This window comes from Sphaeramia orbicularis, chromosome 17 (assembly GCF_902148855.1).
Source record: "Sphaeramia orbicularis chromosome 17, fSphaOr1.1, whole genome shotgun sequence".
Taxonomy (NCBI): domain Eukaryota; kingdom Metazoa; phylum Chordata; class Actinopteri; order Kurtiformes; family Apogonidae; genus Sphaeramia; species Sphaeramia orbicularis.
Window position 1 is genome coordinate 46,984,794 of NC_043973.1, and position 20,541 is coordinate 47,005,334.

Consider the following 20,541-nt stretch of genomic DNA (forward strand, 5'->3'; position numbering starts at 1 on the left):
TCATGCCATTTAAATTTTTAACTAATCTTTTATAGATTGTATGAAATTGTACTTCCTGTGTCACTACCCCAAGCTTTTATAGGTGGGTCAAAGTGACCTTCATTAATTTTTAATGGAATTATATCTGAACCTCTGATTCATTCAACAGCAAAACCAAAGGACTCACTCACAGAATGGATGTTGACATTGGTCTATTGCTCTTACATACTATATATGTACCGTACTTTCTGGACTATAAGCCGCTACTCTTTTCTCACGCTTTGAACCCTGCGGCTTATACAACGATGTGGCTCAAGTACAGATTTTTACAGGCTAACGGCCTCCAGGGGGCGGTCTAGCAGGAAGTGCAAAAGCGAGACAGACAGGTAGAAGGGGTGATGAAGAGGAGAAGTTTTAGGCTTAACTTTAAACAATCATTTTGCGTGTCATGCACAAACCCTCATCATGGAAAACACACGAAGAAATGCATATGATGCAACTTTTAACCCTTTAATGCATAGTGGTCACTACAGTGGACAGTTATTCTACAGCTGTTCTCTTGTATATTCATGGGTTTTGTTGTTTTAGTTCCATATCGACCAACACAGTGGACACCTATGCATCATTCCATACACTGACATTCCTGTAACTTTCCTGTTCTCTTATCTAAATCAGGGGTCAGCAACCCTGGTCCTAGAGAGCCACTATCCTGCATGTTTTAGATGTATCCCTCTTCCAGCACACCTGATGGTCGTTATCAGTCTTCTGGAGAGCTTGATGATAGGCTTATCATTTGAATCAGTTGTGTTGGAAGAGGGATACGTCTAAAACATGCAGGATTGTGGCTCTCTAGGACCAGGGTTGCTGACCTCTGATCTAAATCAATTACTAATTCTTATTAGACTGTAATTAACACAGATTTTTTTGGGTTTTTTTTTTTTAACTTTTTGTTGTTTTTTTTGCATATTAATCTGAGTAATAACTAGTATTCTAGTATGTTAAAATGTGAGAAAACATCAGATTAGCAGCATTAACCTCCTGAGACCCAGGAAAATTTAAATTTTAGCTTTTTTCCATTAAGCAATTGTCTTGATTGGAAACAGTTTTTGCAACAGTTTTTTTTGTTTGTTTGTTTGTTTTCAGATACATTTTATTATTATTATTTTTTATTTATTTTTTTTTTTTTATTTTTTTTTATGGAATGTTCTTTGCAATGGACAGCAAGTAAAACTGTCAAACTTTTGTCCCCTACAGAGGACAAAAATGGGGTCTCAGGAGGGTAAAAGCTGGGTCTCAGGAGGGTAAAAATGTTTCTGAGCTTCAAAAATTAAACACATGGTGTTCAGCTGAGTGGACATTTTTGTAACTCCATGAAAACCAGGTCCATAAAAAAAAAAAGGATTTTTTTTTTCATGCCTAAAGAGGAATAAAAACATTCAGGGAAAAAAATCTTGATTAAGGTTCTCATAATTCATGCATGAAAGGGTTAAGTTAAAACCAATCGATGTGTCTGTCCAAGAAGGAAACAGAGCTGCTGCACGTAAGTGCCATTGAGAGAGAACGGATAGAGACTGAGAAGGTGTGTGACGGAGCCTTTCTGAGGCTGTTCAACTCCGACACTGAAGATGACGACTGCAGTGGTTTCAGTGAGCAGAAGAAAGATGAAGATAGCGATCAATGACTTCTCTGTTTTTTTAACCAGCCATTTTACTGCCGTGTTACAGGCACTGTCTGGAAAAAAGCAGTTAAGGTATGGAAATAAATATTTAAATAATCTTTCTGTTTACCATCTTTCTGCGTAAATATCTCATGTTACAATGTGGACACCTGCAGCTTATAGTCATGTGTGGTCTATATATGTACAAATATTTTTTTTCTTTTAAAATTTGGTGGGTTCGGCTTATAGTCAGGTGTGGCTTATAGCCCAGAAAGCACTGTATATATACTTTGCTTTTCAAATTTTGAAAATATATTTTAAAAAAAAACCAAAAAAACAGTTTTTAACTGTTAAAAATGTAAAAAAAAAAAAAAAAAAAAAAAAAAAATTAAATTTTAAAAAATCCAAAATATAATAGAAATGATTATTTTTAACATGACAATGACAAAACTGGTAGAAAAACACATTGACTTCATAACTATAATTACACACAACTATATTTTTGCACATTTATGTATATTTCGAGTACATATTGTACAAATTGCTGCTGTAATTTTATGTTTTAATATGTGTATTTGATATATATGTATGCATTCAGAGCAATGTATATGTTTTTGTGTTTGGAGCTATATATTTATCTAGTTATTTATTTATTGTTGCTGTATTGCTAATTCGCTCCTGCTACTGTTCATTATACTTGAATGGACTTTAACACCCAATAATTTCCCGCTGGCATTAATAAAGTTTTCTGTTTCTGGTTTTAACATGAGTCATTTTTGACCCATTTATGGAAGAGTGTAGGGTCCAGACACTTGTGCACCTAAGGGTTAAAATCAAAGAAAACTTGCTCATATGTTACTTGATCAAAAGGCTGAAACACATACTGGCCATAAAGTGTGTGTTCTTCAGCAGACGTTCCATCAGTCTGTAAACCTTCAACACACTCCCTCATCAATGCACTGACCCGAGGAGAGAAAACATCAGCGGTGACAATCTAATGTGCTCCTATTCTTCTTTAGGGCTGAGGTCTAGATATATCTTTGCCAGGTATCGACTCCACTCAACACTGCTTAGTGTCCCAAAATGTGATCCCAGTCAAGATTGGTTTTTGCTGCCTCAGGGGAAGTGGGCCAATACAAAATACAAGGAGGTGAGGTGAAGCGTTTTAGCCAGCGGCACCACCACACTGAGCTTCAAACCTTTATGATTTTATTCATTTATTTTTATACAGTTTGTGTGATTTGGACATTGGTCTAAGTGAGCTTTAATCACAGAAAATATGGTCTTATTTTGACACTGGACAAGACAATGAGTACAGGTCAACACACTCATTTAGCAGCTTCAATGAGAACATTTACAGGCACAATAAAATAAAACAATAACTCTGATCAGTATCTGATTTCTGGAGTAAACAGCGTCATCTGATATGGTTTATCACATAACAGTAATCTGACAATGAAAAACAGAGCTGACGGTCAGTCCAACAGCATATTTAAATATATGCCTTTATTAGTCCCACAGGGGGAAATTCCAGTAAAAAGAAGTGTAAAGACATTAATGACATTCGTTTGACCTTTCAAGGTCACTCAAGGTCAAAGGTCATGGCACCAAATGAAAGCCTATATATGACTTCCTATCTATTGCCAATAGTAATTATATCAATATCTTCAACTGTTTTCAAGTTACAGCACTTTGAAATGTGTCCCATTATAAATCAATGGGGATTTTTAACCTTTCAAAAATTCATACAAAATTGAAAAATCAATATTTTCCAATTCTTTGAACAAATTTGGTAGACCTTACCCCACAGATGTTCCACAACAAATATCAAGTCATTCTAACTGACGGTTACGGAGATGACGATTCTTGAAAAATGATTTACTGGTAAACAATGGACGGATGATAAACTGATACCAAAAGTCCATCGGTCCCCGTGGGTCGTTGGATGAAAAAATCTGATTAACACCTGGATTTCTTCATCATTCATTTCATTTCATTTTAGCCCTGCATATTCCATCACATATTCAAAGATTTTTGCCCGCATTTTCCTGGTCGGACTGATATCTGTCAGCACAGGGGTCCCCCAAGGATGTGTGCTTAGTCCACTACTATACACTAAACACACTTTGGTGCAAGTTCATTCACTTTGGGATTGCACCTTAGTTTTGCTTTTGTATTTCCTTTGTTATGCCTGTTTGAAACATGCGTGAATCACTACTTCATTGTTTGTTTGTTTGTTTGTTTGTTTTTTACAAAGGATAATAATATAATAAATGGTGATAAATACTTAAGAAAAGTTAACTACAGAGGAGTATACATTTGGGAACTGACACAAAGTAGCTCTCGGTCTTTATGAGTTAAAAAGGTGGGTTTTTTTTCCAGATGAATTATATTGCGTAGAAAAGTAATGTTTCTTACTGGATGAAACTTTCAGGGGTCAAAAAGGCGAGGCAGGTGTTCTTCATCAGCTGTCAAAAAGAAAACCCGCTTTGATCAGCGATGCTCCAAAGGAGGTGAGGAGCTCAGGATGTTCAAAGTTTGGGGGTTCAGAGTGATTGTTGGATTTTTGTGGACAGGAAGGAATTGAAACTGAAGGAGTGAAGCAGTGAATGAAATGTATGAGAGACACTGCCGAGTATTTCCAAGGAAAAGTCCAGGGTCCTGTTGTTTCCTTTTCATATGGACGTCATAAAGAATAACTCGGAGGTCGTTCAGACAGCGGCGACCCCTTCAAGGCCAATCCACAGGGTTAAGTCTGACGTCACGATGCTGAAAAACTCAACTTCTTCTCAACTGACTCATAAAGACCCAGTGTTACTTTTGTGGCAGCTCCCAAATAAAACTTTCTCTCAATTTAAACTTTCTTAAGTGATTTATAATCACCAATTAAAAAACTACCCTCTGCATTTTACATGTTTTCTTTGTAAATCATGCATCTTCCTATTTTTAATCCACTGATCATGTAGCCGTTCATAAGATGAGGGTTATTATATCAGTAACAGAGAAAACTGATGAAAAGCGACTTTTTCAGCAAAGATATCAATAACCAAATGTTAAAACAAGTGTGTCCATACACTGTCATCAGCTGGGTTTCCATTACCCTCAGAAATGCACAAAATGTAAATGCACAATAGAAAACTAGTAATGGAAACACTGAAATGCCGCAAAAACTGTCAGAGATCGCAAAAAAGTTCTTACGCTCTCGTGAGGTAGTTTCTGAGACGTTTCGATATAGAAGTATAGCACAAAAGTGTAACAGAAATGCATTTTGACCCATCTGGTCCTGGTGGTTTTGCTCAGGCCCTATGACCCTGGACTCAGAACAGGTGGTTTTAGTTTGTTCAGGCCAATACAGGGTGGAGAAGCAAAATTTACAATGAACATTTAGTTGTTTTTTCTCAACAGGCACTACGTCAATTGTTTTGAAACCAAACATATATTGATGTCATAATCATACCTAACACTATTATCCATACCTTTTCAGAAACTTTTGCCCATATGAGTAATCAGGAAAGCAAACGTCAAAGAGTGTGTGATTTGCTGAATGCACTCGTCACACCAAAGGAGATTTCAAAAATTTTTGGAGTGTCCATAAAGACTGTTTAGAATGGAAAGAAGAGAATGACTATGAGCAAAACTATTAGGAGAAAGTCTGGAAGATACTATTAAAGAAGAATGGGAGAAGTTGTCACCCCAATATCTGAGGAACACTTGCGCAAGTTTCAGGAAGCGTGTGAAGGCAGTTATTGAGAAAGAAGGAGGACACATAGAATAAAAACATTTTCTGTTATGTAAATTTTCTTGTGTGTGGCAAATAAATTCTCATGACTTTCAATAAACTAATTGGTCATACACTGTCTTTCAATCCCTGCCTCAAAATATTGTAAATTTTGTTTCCCCACCCTGTAGACACTGGTTTTAGTGGAGGAACTGCCTCCCCAGGGCACGACAAGTCTGGTGACACCGGAGGTTCAAGAACATCACACAGTTCATTAAAGCTGCGTATGACTTTCATCGCCAATTTTTCATCAGATCTGTAAAACCCCAGTCATAGATTAAGTATCACAAATCCGTAAGTCTTTCCATGATTACACACCTGACTCTCTTTCCTCACAGCGAATGATTTCGAAGTGTACGTGGAATTCTGCTTCCCACGATGCACATCGTGACCAATTTCCAAAAATGCCCGAGTTACCTACCGGTTCTGTTTGTAAACAAATGGACTGTTTATGGTGGAGTACACTTCCAAATTGCTCACAGTGAGGGAAGAGATTCAGGTGCATAATCACAGAAAGACTTATGAATTCATGGTACTTAGGCTATGACTCGGGTTTTACAGATTTGATGAAAAACTGATGGCGGTGATCGTACATAGCTTTAAACGCAGCCCAGGTCATTCGTAAATTCTGGATCCACAACTTGTTGGTGAATTCCTGATATACAATTCTCTGTTCCATAAATCCATTCTGCGTGGCTGCTGCCATTAATAAGGACTTTGTCTTGGGACGATTCTCCGTTCCCTTCTTCTTTAGTTGAACACAGCCAGTGCAATAGCAGTGAAACCATCTTCCTTAAACCAGCGTCTTATGAGAACTATACAGTATTTTACGAGAATTACAACATGTCGCGAGATGGGACTTTACTAGAATCACACATCAAACACTCTTCAACGGACACACCTACAAGTCGAAATTGGAGAAATATTGCTTTTGTTTTGCGGAAAACTGTCATGGAAACCCAGCTATTGATCCAACTCCATGGGTATATGGTAACTACAGAGCCTCTGAACGTCCAAATGGGTGATATCTGATGATCATGAAAAGATGACAAACTGTATTTTACACCAGTTATTTACATGTATTGATAGAATTAATGGATCAACACTTATTAAACATTTACACTGGTAGATGCTTTTGGTCGGTGGTAGATGTTTGGGTCTATAAGCATTCATCAGGATCTTCTTTCCACCAATGTTATTATCGTTAATGAAAAATAACGAAACGACGAAAACTAGAATTGAAAAAAACATTTTCGTTAACTGAAATAAATAAAAACTATAAATAAAAAAAAAAAAAAACTATAACTAACTGAAACTGTATTGTGTGCTTACAAAACTAACTAAAACGTATAAAAATTATGGATAAAATTCCCTTAGTTTTTGTTTTTGTCAATGTCGGATTAATATGAAATTGATTTATTTCGCTCAAGCAATTTTAGCTGATGGCACCATACAGCACTTCAAGGTCCGTCACTTCTCGTCACTTGTTCAGAGTCGTCTTCTCGTCCCCACTCTACCTGCAATATGGAGACTAAAATTGGGGGAAAGCAGCAGAGTCCTGTTTGAGATTTATGGGAGTACAACGGCAAAGATATGAAAAAAATAAAACTAAACTAAAATTAAGCATTTACAAGGAAAACAAAAACGAATAAAAACTAACAAACCTGCTCTAAAAACTAACTAAAACTAACTGAATTAGAGGAAAAAAAAGCCAAAACTAAATAAAACTAAACTATAATGAAAAATCCATAACTATTATAACCTTGCTTTCCACCATGCACCCTTTCCTTCTCCACTCTGTGGTGCTATAAAACAGAAACAGCTGGTTGATGCACTAAAACATCACTAATGATCCACATTTCTTGCAGAAATAGAGCACACATACACACATACTGCAGTTGTCTGGACACATCCTACCTCTTCTGGCGGCAGTCTACACTGTCAACAACATCCTTGTTTTCCACAATTTCGTAGGCGAGATAAGTGACAAGACGGAGCTAATTAATCTCACAATCATCCTGTGATTATTACGCTCTCACTTCCACAGGTGCCACACGCCGCCTCTCCCCAGGAGTGCAATATATCTGAGACGGTCATCGCACAACGGCGGCGGCATCCGTCGACTCTCCATATTAAACGTAGCCAGGACAGCCAGTGGCAGCGCAGACTCAGACAAGGTGTTAATTGATTAGGGTGGAATCGGAGCGCTGGGGCCCAGCCAGTTTACCACCCTGATTAGACGGATGAGAGGCTCATTTATAATCTCGACAGTCACGAGATAATTACTAAAACACACAGTAATATATGCAACGGCAGCTGGGAGCGGCGCTGTGCTCTGATGGACAGGACGGGGATCAGGAGTTAGAAAGTCGAGTAATAACGACACGTCTTCTTTCAACTGGATTCTGTTCAAATGAAGATCGATGATACGCTGCTTTTATAAGACAAGAAATGCAAAATAATAATAAACACGATGAATATTCAACTAAATACAGAGATTGATGTACTTTAACCCCTTTAAAGGAGTGATATGTTGCTTTTTTAAATGGAATTCTTCATTTTTCAACATTTCCCTGTGGTCTCCATAAACTGTAAATGCTCTGCTTGGGTCTGAATTCTTCATTAATTCAACTCCACAGGTCCATCATCAACCCTATTTCTGAGTAATGACACCAGAAAGGTGGTTTGGAGCGCTGGCCCTTTAAATGCACACAAGCCACTTCAGGCCCCGCCCCCTCCAGGTTGTTGGCTGTGCTGCTCTGTCCTGCTCAACCAACAACTGAACATTTTAGGTAATCGGCTCCAAGTTTGGACATATTTTCAGTTTTTACTACAACCACTGCTGCTGATAAACAATTATGGCGTACTCAGAGAAATGTTTGTCAGAAGTCTGGACCTTATATGCTGGGGCACGAGAAACTTCATGGGTCCAGTATTGTGGGGGGCCCATAAGCAGTGGAGGGGGTCCAGTCAATACAGGTTAGAAGTTGTGTAAATGTCATGTAAGATCCGTTGAATGAGAGAGGAATAGAAGTCGGGAGGCAAACGTTAAAAGCATGTTAAGTTTCGATTTTGTTTTCACGTTTTCATTTTCAGTCAGTGACGTTGTTTATGGATCGCACCCTCATCTATAACCCCCCCGAAGGGTCCACAGTGATTATACTTCCATAATTGGTAGCGGCTCATAAGTGGTAGCGGCGCCCCTGCTTATACGTGCAAATGTCGTGACGTAACTAGTTATGGATACAACCAATTCAGCAGGAATTGAAACAGGTTGTAGAAATCCACTCGATTTTTGCCCAAATGAATATAGAGATAGCTTTGCAGCACCTGGAGGGTTCAAATTCAAACTCTATGAACTATTAAGGTCCAAATACACAAATAAATGAACCACAGACTAATAAAATGGGTTTAGCAAAATATGATCCCTTTGAGGGACATTATTGTTATACTTTTAGTACCTTTTAAATTATTCATGGTGTTTTACATGTGTGTTCTTCGTTTAGTGTTTTATGTTTGGTCTTAGAACTGACTTTTATTGTGTTTCGTGTATATATTTAGTGTGGATGTATGGCTGTCACTTCTATTTTGTGAAACTTTTTTCAGATTTTTCAGATAAAACACAATTTTATTTGACACGCGCATACAAAAACTCACATGTAACATGGACACCGGGTTTCAAATTCAAATTTTGAACTGTTAGGGTCCCCAAATACAGAAATAAATGGACCAAAGACTAATAAAAGTGGGTTTAGCAAAATATGGCCCCTTTAAGGGACATTGTTGTTGTACTTTTCATGGTGTTTTATATATATGTTCTTCATTTAGCGATTTATGTATGGTCTTAGAACTGACTTTTATTGTGTTTCAAGTATATTTTTAGTGTGGATGTATGTGGACTTCTATTTTGTGAAATTTTTTTCAGATTTTCAGGAAAAAACACATTTTTATGTGACAAAAATCCGCATGTAAAACGGACAAGGGTTTAAAATTCAAACTTTTTGAATTATTAGAGTCCTCAAATATACAAATAAACATACCAAAGACTAATTAAAGTGGGTTTAGCAAAATAGGACCCCTTTAAAATCAACCTCATTGATTGTATGTTCTGTATTATGGAAGACGACTGAATAAACTTCAATCTTAAACCTTAAATATTCAGCTTAAACACTGCGATCGCACCACTTTAAAGTCCCATCCACCCTTAACTCTGTTGCTCCTTCTTAACTCAGTCTGCTTTGTGTTTAATAGTTGTGTACACTCAGGCCAGATTTACATAAATAAAAGTGCAGGGTGAATTTGTGCTGCCTTTTTCATTTAATTCATGCTTGCAATCTGTGTGTAATTAGCGTCTGATTTACAGAGGCAGCATCTGCAGTGCCTGGGACCGACTGCAAATGAAACCCAGCCAGAAAGACAAAAGCAGCTGAGGACAGGGATGAGATCGGCGGGTTCTGGGAACCACGATGCCAACAGATTTACTGAGAGCGCCGCCTGCGTACCGGCGTCTATGATTGTTTATTACTCAATATACTGTATCTCAGCCACGATATATATTATTAATGCAACAGGAGGCGTCAAAGAAGAAAAGACAAATGGCCCCGTGGTTCATGAAGATGATTCATGAGCAGTTGAACACAAAACCACAACTCCCAATCCTCTCTGTTTAGTAGAAGGAAACCATCAGATATTGCGTTTGCTTTCTTTTTTACCGCAGACCGTTTTTATTTATCCAATAAAAAAATCTATTATTTAACGTCCATTTAGGAGATAACCGCATAAAGCCTCAGAGTAATTTCAGAGACACACATAGAATAATCCTAAACTAATATAAAGTATTAAGTTTGCTGCCGCTTGGAAACAAACATAATTTATTTTACGGTGGCACTCTGGTGTTTTATACGGACTAATGGTGTGTTTTAAGCTTATTATGGGCTGGAAATATTACGGAGCTGACACCATAACCAGCTCAAATCATCAATCTTGGATGAATTTGATGTTGTTGTTTGGGAGAACATGGTTAGATCATTCCGTTTTACACGTTCAGTGACAATAAAGGTCTGTTCCAGGGGTTTAGACAACCTGTGGCTCCGGAATCCGTGCATCATTCGTTCTTTTCATGGTCAATTGAGAATCAACAATCGGAAAATAAAAAAATGACTTGTTATTTCATTATTCATGTACAAATCAAAAATCAAGTCGTTTTTCATTCTTTCGATTGTACGCATAAATTAAAAATGGGAAATAAGCAATAATCAATAGTAGATGATGTGGTGTCCTGAAAGCCAGTATTTTAATCTAAAGTATTCAATTTGTATTCAGCCTGTATTCATTTGGATGCCAGAAGTTATTCTTAGTGTAATGTGAACCAGAGTAACTGACTGTTTTTCTTGGGAGAACCTCTACGAAAAAGAACACGTGCGCCCATGGAAAGTTTTCAAAATGTGGTGAACAAAAAAGAACGTGAATGGAAATTTGGAACATTCTGGGAAAAAGTTACATATTCATATGTGATAAACTAATACTGGGAAATAGTTATATATTGTAATGATCGCCTCCCTGTGTACAGTTGCTTTATATACTTTTGATTATTATGGTGACGCACAGCGACGTGAGGACATAACCTGTACACCTCGAGGTCAGACACGAGTTGCTAGCTATACGATATGCTGCTTTTGTTTTATGAGTTGGGACTCTCAAAACCCTTTATTTACTTTTTCCATGACAAAAGTGTGTTTATGCGACACGTGAAGAATGTCTGAGCTTCCCTGCAAACATTAAACGTGCAGCGTGACGGTAACAAGCTGTTTCGAGTCAGTATTTTCAACTCTTCCGACTAACGAAGGCTTCCCGGACCACTACAATATGTATATATGCTGTCCAATCCAGACAGACGCCAGAAAAAATGTAACCTATTGGGGATGAAACCAAGAATGGGGACTTAGACAGGACTAGAATAATGTTCAAGATATGATAAAAAGGAAAAAAGGGGGTATATCTAGAGTCTGTAGTTTAAAACTCAACCCTATGAAAATGGTCTCCCAAAGCGGAAAGCACCAGTTGTTTCTGCAGACTTCAAGTCAGTGTTTTTTATTATCATAATTATAACCTTAATTTAACCAGGAAAAAAGCTCATTGAGATCAAAAATCTCTTTTCAAGAGTGTCCTGGCCAAAACAGCAGCAGAAGAAGTGACACAAAATGGAAATCACAGCCAAACATCCACACTAGAAATATACATAAACACAATGAAAGTCGGTACTAAAAACAAACTTAAAACTGATTAGAACCTACATATAAAACATCACCATTATTTTAAAAGGTACTAAAAGCATAATAACAATGTTCCTTAAAAGCATCTCAAAGCCAAACCCAATTCAATCAATTAGAAAAATATCTATTTTGTGTATGAATAAACACTTTATGCGACTCCAATTCTGCTTGATCTCTGAGTTTGTCTTTGTCTCTGTGTGACTGTTACTCGATGAAACTCCACTACATACACACGAGTACAGAGGCATAAATTCAACTTCCAGATTACTGTTGTGGAAGAACGTCAAAGAGACCACAGATGTTTCCCACCTGCGGCCATAAAACTTCCACAACAATGACGGTCTTTCCATTCGGTAACTACAGAAGCCTCCGAACGTCTAAATGGGTCATATCTGATGACCATGAAAAGATGAATGACTGTATTTTACACCAATTATTTACATGTGTTGATAGAATTATTGGATCAGCAGGTATTAAACAGTTTAGATCAGTAGATGGTTTTGGTCGTCGGTGGCTGTTTGGGTCTTTATTTCTAAGATCTTTATTTCTAAGGTCTTTATTTTTAAGATACTACTCCTCACGTATAAAGCTCTAAATGGAACCGGACCAAGTTAGATTGCAAACTCACTGATCAATTATGTACAAACTAGAACACTGAGGTCATCAAACGCAGGGTTACTAGCGACTCCCAGAAATATTACAAAGAAAATGGGGGACGCAGCCTTTACTAACTATGCACCAAAGTTATGGAATACAATTCCAAAAGACATTAGAGAAGCCAGTTCACTGAATATATTTAAAACCAAATTAAAAATATTTTTATTCTCATTAGCCTTTGAAAGGAGATAAAAATGGGGTCACAATTCAGGAACCAGGAATGTGCGGTTTTTATTTTTATTTTATTTTTATTGTATTTCTGTTTTTATTTTTTATTTTATTGTATTTCAAATTTCATCTTATTTCTTGCACTTCAAAAATTCTATGCATAATCAAATATTTCAATGTGCGCTGCTTTTATTTTTATTTTATTGTATTTCTCTCAAATGACATCTTATTTCTTGCACTTCAAAAATTCTATGCATAATCAAATATTTTAATGTGTGTTGTTTTTATATTTATTTTTATTTCATTGTATTTCTCTCAAATTTCATTTTATTTCTTGATGTATAATCAAATCTTAATGTATTTTAATATTGTATTTTTTCAATCAATGTGAAGCACTTTGGGCTACAATTTCTGTATGAAAGGTGCTATACAAATAAAGTTTATTATAATTATTATTATTATTATTATTATTTATGGATTAAAGATCGTGCATGAGATTAAGATGTAAAGGTTGCAGAGAATTTAGCATTTCTTCAGTGTAAATCATGTATTTTTGTAGATTTCATTCGCAGATCATGTAGATGTTCATGAAAAGGCAAAGGTTATTATATCAAAACAGAGAAAACTGAAGAAAAAGCCACATTTTCAGCAAATACATCAATAACTTCATGTAAAATCAAGCATCTCCATCCACTGTCAAGTTACATCAATGTCCAGACTGAAGTCACAGATCTGCATCTGATTCAGGCTTACACACAGATCAGATTTCATGAAAAACCAAAGACATCTGCGTCACTTATGAGCAAAAAAACACCAGATCTGTGCCTCTTTTTGCTGCTCTGTGAAGCCTCGGTTCTCTAAAATAATCAGCAGAACAGCACCATTTTTACGTCACCCATTGGAGCACATAAGCATATTTTCCACATTAAAACAGTCATTTCATTTTGATGAAAATGTCACACTCCTACATATCTCAAGGCACTATGATAAAAAAAAAAAAAAAAAAAAAAAAATTGTCACATAAAAAAGCCATAGAACTGCATGTGACTCTTATATCAGATTATTAAAAAAAAAAAAAAAGTACAGAAAACCCCCAAGGCCATTAGAAAAGTCTCAGTGATCACCAACCTCAGTTAAACATGCAATCATTAGTGTAGTCCAGGGGATACCAACTTATTTTTCAGTCATCATAGGGTATACCCACTTCTAAATCCTCCTGATGTGCACCATTCAGTAGTATCTGAGCCAAACTGCCCATTTTACTCCTAGGATGGTGATTAGGGCTGTGTATCGGCAAGAACCTGGCGATACGATACAAATCACAATACTAGGATCACGATATGATATATCACGATATATCATGATACTGTCAAAAAGGCATTTTTTTTGTTTTGTTTCTTTTTTTCAATATTATTTCCTTGAAGAATTGAATTACACCAGAAATCTGCACAAATACTAAACACATTTTTATTTGATCACAACAGAATCTAATGCTATATCACAAAATGTTCCTGTGTTCAAACTGAAATTATGTTTTTACAGACATTACAGTTTAAGATCCTGTTCAAATGTTCATATTCTATTAGTTCAGAACTAACATCAGAACATTATTTTAGTTCAATCCCAACAAAGGAACTAACATTATTTAATAAAAGAGTGTTAAATAATAAAAAGTAAAATATAAACAAAAAACTAAATTGAACTTCCACAATATCTGCATTTGAATAAATACCTAAAATTATTGATACAGTACTTTTTAATATCGATACAGTATTGTGAAATGAAATATCGTGATATATCGCAGAACCGATATTTTCTTACACCTCTAATGGTGAAGCCATGACCCGCCCTACTCTGCCGTTAATTGGCTAGTACTCACTGCCGTCACTGATTAGATTGGTTAACTTAGGCATGTGGACTGATGGACCAATCAGAGGCAGAGTAGAGCGGGTCATGTCAAGGAAAATATTGCTAAATAAGTGACATACATATCTAACAGCGTATCCCAGAATACCTTGCGCAGGTGTCTTGTAAAGTGACAGAACCTTTTTCTGTTTTACCTACATTACAAATACATTACATTACAAATTGATTCAGCGAGGGAGCAAGAAGTTGAGTGTTAGAAACATGCAAAGAAACAACTTTGGAAAGAAAGTCCTAACTTTTTCACCTGACTGTATGTGAGGGACGTGTTCTGAAATTGAACTAAAGCCACTTTGTGAAAAGTCATGGTCTTATTTGATAAATAATCAAGCTCATTGAAATGCACTGTATATATATATATTTTTTACCGGAATGAATTTGTTGAATCAGAATGTGCTTAATCACTTTGTATCGTGATTTGGGTGTGAATCGTATCGTATCACATCACGAAGTGCCACACATGTATCTTTAATATATCGCACAGGTGTCAGACATGTGGCCCAGGAGCCAAATCTGGCCCGCCAAACAGTCCAGTCCGGCCCTTGGGATGAATTTATGAAATGCAAAAATTACACGTAGATATTAACAATCCTTTTAGTTCAGGTTCCACATTCAGACCAATTCAATCTCAAGTGCGTCAGACCAGTCAAATACTATCATAATAACATATAAATAATGACAACTCCAAATTGTTCTCTTTGTAAATGTAAATATTTTCATGTATTTACACTGAAACAAAGTATAATTTTGCAAAAAATTTGAATAACCTGAAATGTCTTGAGAAGTAAGTACAATTTTACCAATATTCTGCCTGTTACTAAATATTTTGTGTATTTGTAGATCCACTGTGATCTGTAAGTTGTAATGTGCATGTGTAAATGATAAACTGAGGCAGAATATTGTTAAAATTACACTTATTTTTTCAGTTTGTTCATGTTATTCACATCTTTTGAAAGGATAGTATGTCGATGTAAACCTGTTCATAATGTAAATTAACTTTTCTTTTTGCTCTAAAACATAGAGAAAAGTTTGGAGTCGACATTACTGTATATTATAATGTTATTATTTTACTGGTTCGGCCCATTTCAGATCAAATTTGGCTGAATCTGGCCCCTGAACTAAAATGAGTTTGACACCCCTGATATCGGAGATGCTGTATTGAGATGTGTATCATATCGGCCTTAAAACTAAGATTCCCAACCCTAGTAGGAACCCTATCCTGATCAAGTCGTTATAATTTTATAATAGTGAGCACATACTACTGACAGATTTTTGGGTAAACTAAATACAGTAGTCTTACATGTCATTGTTTCTAAAACATGGCGTTTTCCTGGACTAATTAAAAAAAAAAAAAAAGGCAAAGCAAAAATTGAGAGTGCACCCACTACTCCAGGGACCACTACACCACTGCACAGAAGCATCTAGTTAATGTTAGTACCCATGATTCTTTGTTTCATTTCCAGTTGCAGTGAACACAGCGAACATTCACAAATCAAGGAAAACAGAACATTAACAGACAAAAAAAAAGTGTTCCAAGTACAGACGCTTGCTTTGTTGTTTTCTTGCAAATATTCTTAAAAACTATATCACAGTATTCCTCAAGATGCTCACAGGCCTGGATATATAACAGGACAATAAATAATTAATACAATACAAAAGGAAAGTCTCATGGCACCTCAAAGCGCTGGCAAGAAAATCTTTTCACTTTCTTTTTGGATCCATGTGAGACTAATTTCAGAGAAATGAAATTGGATTTGTTTTCTGATGCTTTTGGCAAGGATTTGCAACACACTGCAACATAAAAGAGCCGCTTTCTAGATGCTGGCGGATTAAAGCTTTTAGTTAAATGCATCCAGTAATTATGTGTAAGAATACTGCACCAAAAAAAAGCGACTCGTTTTGTGCTTTCCCACAGGAGGTAAGAGCAGGAGGGAGAAAAAAAAAGTACCAACTAAGTCTAAAACATAATCAAAACCTCATGAGACTTCAAAGCTTGGGTTGGGAATCTCCACTCAGTCATCTCTGGGTACGAGACGGAAATTGGATGGATATTGGTGTCTCTAACACTTCAGTGCAATGTTGTTGCAACTTATTGAAATCTTTTTATGCTACAAATAAAGCAATTTCAGATAGCAGATGTTATTCCCACTTTCCCAAACTCATGCACTAACATGTTACACTAAATAGAGATGTTTATGACAGATTTTGTGACATGAAACTGTGCTTTTAGGGAGCAATAATACATTCGTTATAAGATCTAATGACCCCTGAGCAGCAGGTCTACAATGTTTATAGGCCTAAAAACTAATAAATAAGGTCGGTTTTGATGCATGTGTTTGGATCAATGGAAACTAAGTATAAGTAAGCAGAATTCAGCGAGATTTTACAGACAATAAATGTTCAAGGAGCACTTAAATATCAGACACCAGACAGGAATCTGTGCAGAGGAAACACTGTGGGTGGATAAATGACACTCTGATAATGTTTTACATTAAGATACTGGTATTAATTAATAACTGGCTCCTTATCAACATGTGAATTAGTTGCATATTAGCTCTTTATTGGTTAAAATGTGTTGTCTAATGTTGCACATGTACATTTATTATTATTATTGTTGTTGTTGTTATTATTATTATTATTATTATTATTATTATTATTATTATTATTATTATTATTATTATTATTATTATTATTATTACCTCCGCCAAGGAGGTTATGTTTTTGCCAGGGTTTGTTTGTCTGTCCGTTAGTGTGCAACATAACTCAAAAAGTTATGGACAGATTTGGATGAAATTTTCAGGGTTTGTTGGAAATGGGATAAGGAAGAAATGATTAAATTTTGGTGGTGATCAGGGGAGGGGGGGCCCAGGGGGGGGGGGGGGGGGGGGGGCACTGATCAGCCTTGGCGGAGGTCTGCGCTCTCCGAGTGCTTCTAGTTATTATTATTATTATTATTATTATTATTATTATGTATTTATATAAGAGGATGAACCCATTTGAACTTTGGGTTTTCCTCCTTTCTCATAATGAAACTCATGATGCCAAGAGGACAAATCTTAACAACTGTGATAAACCAGGACTTTTCATTTTTGTAAATTAAGAAATTTTCACCAGGGTAATGAATTCTATATCAGCTGGCACCGCCTTGCATGGTGGTAGTCGCCTACTGGTGTATGAGTGTGGGTGTGAATGAGTGAATGTGAGGCCTTGTAAAGCACTTTGGGCACCATGAAGGTGTATAAAATGCACAATATAAGTTCAGTCCATTTACCATTTATCACAATTTGGCCAAAACTATGACCTGGGCAATTATGCTTCAATGTTGTACATGTACATTTATTATCTGTGCTAATAGGCATTGTCATGAGGAGTGAAATGTCAGTGATATCTCAGCAAATATTAGTAAAAATTAACATTTATATAAGTGCTAATGGACACCAGAGGATGACCCCACTTTAATTTTGTGTTATTTTATTTATCTATTTAACTTCTATTTAACTTGACTTTTTATTTTTGTAAATGAATGAATTTTAACCAAGATGATGAACAACAATTAACAAAGTTTTACCAGGATAATGAATTTGTCATTACAAAATATCCCAAGGAATAGTATTCATGATGTGTCCTTATTACACAGATAAACATTTATGCAGATCTGTAAGTCTTATTCCACCTTGGTTTTTGTTGTTTTTCAGGGTTGAAATGATCATACACATTTATTTCTGTCTTTTTTCTTCAGATACAACAAGAAAATACAGGAAGCATATTTACATCCTTAAAAGACACAAAAAATCCTGAACTAAATGTGTAGTAAAAGTTCAAATTACTATTTAATGTGACCTCGGCACAAATAATTAGAAACATCTGACATGTCTTGAATGAAACCTGATATATAGTATGTGAGAAAATTAAAGCATTACATTTCATATTGTCTGACCAAAAGGGTTACATTCATGTTAATTGCAAAGGGAGGTCATATTAAATTTACTGCTGTACTTCTTATACTGTATATCCTCCTTAAATGTCCAAAACAGCAGGTTTTTGGGCAAAATACATTATTGGATCTGTCTTGTTTTCTTTTCCATTTTTCCTCAAACTGGGGTCTGACCTCAGGATTATTATGTGGCTATTTCCTCTAACAATATATTGACTCAAAACTGACATAATGGAGTTAAATTTGGGGTAAGAGGGCTGCTTTCAGGTTGGATAATAAAGCAGAATTCCATTTACTACCTGTTTGGGCTTCTGTGTCACACTAAATACAACCACTTTGGTTTATAGATGCTGTTTTTCCTTGAAACTTTTGTGTTTCTGCTGAGCATACATTACATAAATCAGATTTAATACAGAGCCTGACAAATGCATATGTGTGGATGTTAGGACTTTACTAAACCAACAAACCTAATGTTGGACTGAGGATGCGTTCAGATGGCAGGTCTTAAAGCACAATTTGGATTTTTTTGGCAAAATCAGATTTTTTTGTGTATTATACATTAACCCACAAAGACCCAAGCAGTCACCAGCGACCAAAATCATCTACTGATCTAAAATTTTTAATACCCGTTGATCCAATAATCCTATCTATACATGTAAATAATTGGTGCAAAATGCTGTTTTTCATCTTTTCATGGTCGTCAGATATGACCCATTTGGACGTTCAGAGGCTCCGTAGTTACCGTGGAAACACCGTCATCTTCTACAACATTGATTCATCAGTAAAACCCATGGAGTTGGATCAATGACAGTGGATGGCTTTATATTCAGTTAATGACAGATTTTGCTGAAAAAGTCACTTTTTCTTCAGTTTTCTCTGATTGATATAATAACCTTCAACCTTAATCTGAGCTTTTATGAACATCTACATCGATCAGTAAATTAAATATAGGAAAATACCTAATGTTCACTTAAAACACACAAAATACAGAAGGTTATGTCATAATAAATTGTAATAAATCAGTTAAGAAAAGTTAAATATAGAGAAAAAAAATATATTGGAAATGTCACAAAAGTAACACTGGGTCTTCATGGGTTAAATGCGACTTCTATCAGTTTTGAGTATGAACTGAATGTGACCCTGAAGTGACCCACATGCACAAAAGAGGTCCTGACATAATACATGACCACGCAGACACACACTGTTTATGGAAGTAAATACATTTTTCCCACCGCTGCCCCTAAACAGTTTAGATCAGTAAAATATTTTGGTCACCAGTGGATGTTTGGGTCTTTATGGGTTAAATACCGGTTGATCCACTAATTCTATCAATCCATGTAAATAATTGGTGTAAAATACAGTTTGTCGTCTTTTCATGGTCATCTGATAAGACCTATTTGGACTTTCAGAGGCGCCATAGTTACCATGGAAACACCATCATCATCTACAACATTGATTCACTAGTAAAACCCATGGAGTTGGATCAATGACAGTGGATGGACACACTTGTTTTTATGTTCAGTTGATGATAGATTTTACTGAAATAGTCACTTTTTCCAACATGTTCTCTGTTTATGATATAATAACATTCATCTTTAAGTTGAGCTTTAATGGACATCAATCATAATCTGTAAATTTAATATAAGAAAATACCAGATTTTTACTTAAGAATGCAAAATACTGAGCACAACATTAGAATAAATGGTGATAAATCACTTAAATAAAAAATGGAGAATAAACTCATTTGGGACCCACCACAAAAGTAGCACAACATAGCATAACATACACGAAGCAACACTAGCTTAATTGATTCTCTTTCCAAACTTCATCTCAGATTATTTAATTAGAGGTGCTATTTGCGATCTTTGCTAACTACTTGCCAATTACGAGAGGCATAGGGTTGATCATGCAGCAGTTTTCTGGAAAAAAAAAAAAGGCGGTGAACAAAACAGAGCTAAAAGTAGAGAAACTTGACCACTCTAAATAAATAAAGGATGGTTGCAGGATTCTCAGACATAATGCTGACCCAGGACTTATGCACAGTACTGCATATTTTAAACGAAACATCTATAATAGCTGTAATAGCTAACAGCTGTCTATGTAACATGAAAACATAAAACAACGCTAGTTTCAATGGTAGTCTTTCCAAACTTCATCTTCACCACTTTATTAG

At 35.9% G+C, this 20,541-nt stretch overlaps 1 protein-coding gene across 1 annotated transcript in view; it reads right to left on the bottom strand.

The window, feature by feature from the left end:
- astn1 (astrotactin 1) overlaps positions 1-20,541 on the bottom strand; it is a 982,704-nt gene that overhangs the window by 612,718 nt on the left and 349,445 nt on the right.